The sequence below is a fragment of the Sarcophilus harrisii genome, chromosome 5 (genome assembly GCF_902635505.1).
Source record: "Sarcophilus harrisii chromosome 5, mSarHar1.11, whole genome shotgun sequence".
Classification (NCBI taxonomy): Eukaryota; Metazoa; Chordata; class Mammalia; order Dasyuromorphia; family Dasyuridae; genus Sarcophilus; species Sarcophilus harrisii.
In genome coordinates, this window is record NC_045430.1 from 85980148 (window position 1) to 85984936 (window position 4789).

Below are 4789 nucleotides of genomic sequence, written 5' to 3' on the forward strand. Positions count from 1 at the left end.
TGAATACATAAGTACTAAATAGTTAAGATGTATCAAAGGTCTTTGAGCTATAAATCGTCTTAAGGATATCATGAACATAATTTGGATTATTATTATCAGAAGAAATTTGAATTTCATTTTCCTTTTTACTGAACCCCAAATCCTGAATCTCTGTAAGTTTCACTTGAACTTCATTTTTCATGCACTTAAGTATTTTTTTCTTATATATTGATAAACTATTCTGCTGGTAACTTTTTTTTTTATCATTTTTCACTCGGTAACTTCTAATTTTCCCATAATTTTCATCAAAAAAATCCTGATACTGGTAAATATCCTTACCTAGATGAGTAAATCCAGAGCATTGCACACTCATTTCTGCTCCACTGTTGCCAATTAGGCATTGGCATGGTTTTAATTTAGCAATAAACTATTCACACATGGAAAAAGCATTCTAATATGTTGACATTAAGTTTTCTGATAGTCATTTTGCCTTCAGAATGCTGCTTTTGCTGAATGGAATTTTTAGCTTGGACAAGACACGGTTATCATTGGCCCATTACTATGTACCACACTTCACTCTTGCATTCTGTCTGTCTCTTCTGTTTACAATACCATAGTCAATTAAATGCCAATGTTTGCTTTGAGGGTGCATCCATAAAATTGTGTTGCATTTAGGTAGATTGAAGAGAACGTTGGTGAAGAGAAGGTCATGAGATTCACAATCTTCATTAGTTGATTCAATGCTGTCCTTTTATTTTCTGACTTCATTTCTCCCAAGGACTCCCTGCCATATTTGATAATCTGTGGCTATACTGGCATTAAAGTCCTCAAGAGTTATGAACTTATTCACTTTTGTCACACTGATGAAGAATGTTTCCAGGTCTTCATAACATTTTTCTTTGATCTCATTTGGGTTTGTCTGGGAAAAAAACAAACAAATTAGTAATAGATTGCAAATACCAATCACACTATTATTAGCCTATATTCACTCCTGTATTGCATACAACTTTCTTGATTACATTAAATCTGATTGCAAAATCTATGCTAATTCCATAGTAATTTCCATCACAGTGATCATTCCAGAAAAAAATAAAAACAAAAACAAAACAAAACCATGCATCCAGCTCTTACTTTGCTAAACCCATCAGTCTTGTTTCACTCAGGGCTGCTACAAAGGTTTGATAATTGATTAGAATTATCACAGCCTGAACTGTTTTTCTTTTTGATGTCTTGGATTTTATCTTGTCAATAAGTGAACACATATTGCATATACAAATGGTGAGTGAAATAATCTTTGCAACAGTTTTTTATCCTTATTATTAAATTTTTATTACTATTTTTTATCATTGTGTTTGTGTGTATATTTTGACTACAGGATAGGATTCCTGCCTTTCATGGTTTACAGGTCAGTATTTGGATAGGTGAAGCAGAAAATTTTTATGTGTCTTTTCGAACCCTTTCCTCACTGTAATGAGTGGGCAGTACAGTCCTTTAAAAAAGCTTCTCATGTACCCAGGGGCTGCCAAATCCCACTTCTGTTTCAGTCTAGTGATAAAAGGATCCCATGCCCTAAGTGATTGTGTGTGGGATTGTGACTATAGCTCCTATTTTATCCACACCTGCGTTTTCATCCCCTGTCCATTGTCACAGGATGTCAAGGTAGATAAAAAAATGGTAAAATATTATGGTGATTTTTTGACTTGTGCATAAATTAGATTTAAGTAAAGTAGGATTGTATGAAGGAGTTGGCCTCAATCTCTCTTCCAAAATCATCAAAGTCCAATGTCAAAACAAAAATCAAGCTGACTCTAGATGTTTCAGAATGGAGTGGATGACCTTGGACTCCTCGATGTCTAACTGAGCTCTATGAGCTTCTTGGCACCTGCTTATATCACCTTTATGGCCTTTGGAACAAATGGTCTCCTTACACCTATTCTATCAGGGAAGTTACATACCTAGAGCAAACAAGGCAATTGAAGTTCACTGTTTACCCTTAATCTGGTTTAACATTTCTGCTGTTTTATTGGGATGTGGCCACTGGGTTTACTAAAGCTTCTTTGAGTTACATATGAAAGTTGGATGAATCAGGGGGACACCAGAAGTAAAAAAAGCCATGAAAGGAGCATGTGGGCTTCACAATAAAAATCCAAGTCTTCTCTTATCAACTTGTATAGTCCCATAAGCAGTCTGTTTAAGCCTATGAATTTCTGTTCATTAAAATTTTGTAAATGCATAAAATGAAATGCATAGGATACAAAAGGAAATAAACTTACTAAAATATGCTTATTAAAATTTATATTGAAAATCCATGGGTCCCAGATAATGAAGTTTTGTTATAAACATACTAGTAGACCAAGTTGTAGAATAATTGCAAAATAATTTACTTTTTAATAATATGGGGATGAGAAAAATCTCTTTCCAAAAATTTAATTGAAATCAATTTACTGAAAGGGAAAGCTTCATTAACTTGTTGGCAATCTGAATTCCCTGAATAATTATGAAGGTGAATCTTTATGTTATTCCTTTGGAAGAAATAGGCAGCCCAATAGGACTATAAAATCCAGTAAAAGATGTATATGTAGGACACAATTCCTAATGCACTGTGAATATGAGTTTAAATATAACCATATTCCTCTTCAGGAAAAAAATGAAAAAAAGTTAAGACATTAATGGAAATATTTGTTACTCTGCACTTGAAGGTGTTCATAGGAAAGAGGAAGTTTTGACTGATAGGTTGGGCAACAATGAGTTTCATTTTCAATTTTGAACCAGGGACAGCATGCATGCATGAAGCATATTATTCCTGACAAATTTTGCTAGAAATGAATTTACAGGATTATGGCAGCAGATTATGGTGTTGATTACAGGGCTCACTTGTGTTGTAGATTGCATCAATCCACTGTAGTTATTAGCTAAATGAAATGTTATCTGAATTCAAAGGTAAACTGACCAAAATGTTAAAAGACATGATAGCACATTAACAACTGGATTATTTCATTAATTCTTTCTCTTAGAAGCAAAAATGTAACAGAATTGTAATAGGTGACATTTATGTAGTGTTTTAGAGATTCAAAAGCACATTGCAGATTTCATTTGACTTGCTCAAAAAAAAAAAGAGAATCCATAGTATTGAAGAAACTGAAAAATAAGATTTAAAAGACTTATTGCATCATTTAAATAGCAGTATTAAATGCTTGTATGTTTTTGGCAAACTTTTTAAAAAACTCAGTTGTATTTTGGAATAAAAGAAAATATGCCTATTAAAACAAGGAAAATGTTAAATTGACATTTTATATATAGTATATATATATAAATGAAGCAGCATTAAAAATATTTGTCCCAAGTAATTTACACACTGCTGTGACGGAAAAAGGGAGGCAGAAAAAGAATCCCTAGATAGTTTCAGTGTTTTATTTAGTCTTTTCTTTATTTTTTCAAATATGTGTTTTGTAAAAAAAATTATTTATATTGTAAGAAAAAAATCTTTCTGACCATGTTTTTAAAGGCTTGCTTTACTTGTTGGTTCCTTAGGGTATAAATGAATGGGTTCAGCATGGGGGCAACGGAAGTGTTCAGCACTGCTACCCCTTTAGTCATTGCCATTCCTTCTTTTACTGAGAGCTTGACATACATAAAAATACAGCTTCCATTAGAAATGGAGACAACAATCATGTGGGAAGAACAAGTGGAAAAGGCCTTTTTTCTTTGCTGGGCAGAGGGAATTCTCAGAATGGTTTGGAGGATGAATGCATAAGAGAGAATCACTAATGCCAAAGTGATCACAAGTGTTAATACAGCAAAGGAAAAACTCATGATTTCTAAGACCTTGATGTCTGTGCAAGAGATCATCAGCATGGGAGAAGTATCACAGGTGAAATGATCAATGACATTGGAATCACAGAAATCCAATTGGAGGCCCATGACGACTGGTGGAAAAATTATGAGAAATCCTGCTATCCAAGAGCTAATTACCAGCTGGCTACAGACTCTGTTGCTCATGATGGTCATATAGTGTAGGGGTTTGCAGATGGCCACGTGGCAATCATAGGACATGGCAGCGAGCAGAAAAAATTCTGTTGCACCAAGGAGGATAAAAAAGAATACTTGGGCCAAACAAGAATTATAAGAAATTGTTTTTTTCTTTAGTTACTATACTGACCAGAAATCTTGGAATGGAAATAGATGTAAATGATATTTCTAAGAAGGAGAAATTCCTGAGGAAGAAATACATGGGAGTCTTGAGGTGAGAGTCCAGCAGAGTGAGGGTGATGATGGTCAGGTTTCTAGTTATACTCAATACATAGGTGAAAAACAGAAAAAGGAAAATCAAGATCTGTAGCTGTGGGTCATCTGTCAGTCCCAGGAGGATGAATTCTTTCACAGATGTCTGATTTCACATGGCTTATGCTTCACTTCTGCCAGATATGTGTTGAAAACAAGAGAAAAATAACTCAGAAATAAATTAAGACACATCTATTGGAAAACTCCATTGTATAGAAAACTATGCAAGCCAAAGAGAAAGATGGTCCATGAGATAACCAGTGTAGGCTATGAGATCCAGAAAAGGATTAGGATGTGGCCTTCTGTTTATCCAGCTTCCTTAAATCCCAATTAAAATTTCGCCTTTTATACCAAAAGCCTCTTGAATCCATTGTTTTCTCTCTTTTAATTATTTCCAATTTATTCTGTATATAGTACAAACAAGTGTTTTTGTACATATTTATTTTCCTGTTGTTTCTCTTATTAAATTGTAAGCTACTTGAGGGCAAGGGTTTTTCTTTGCTTCTTTTGTATCATCACCTCTTAACAT

At 33.9% G+C, this 4789-nt stretch overlaps 1 pseudogene; it reads right to left on the reverse strand.

The window, feature by feature from the left end:
• Positions 1-3465: 3465 nt before the first annotated feature.
• On the reverse strand, positions 3466-4789 carry LOC116419514 (annotated as a pseudogene).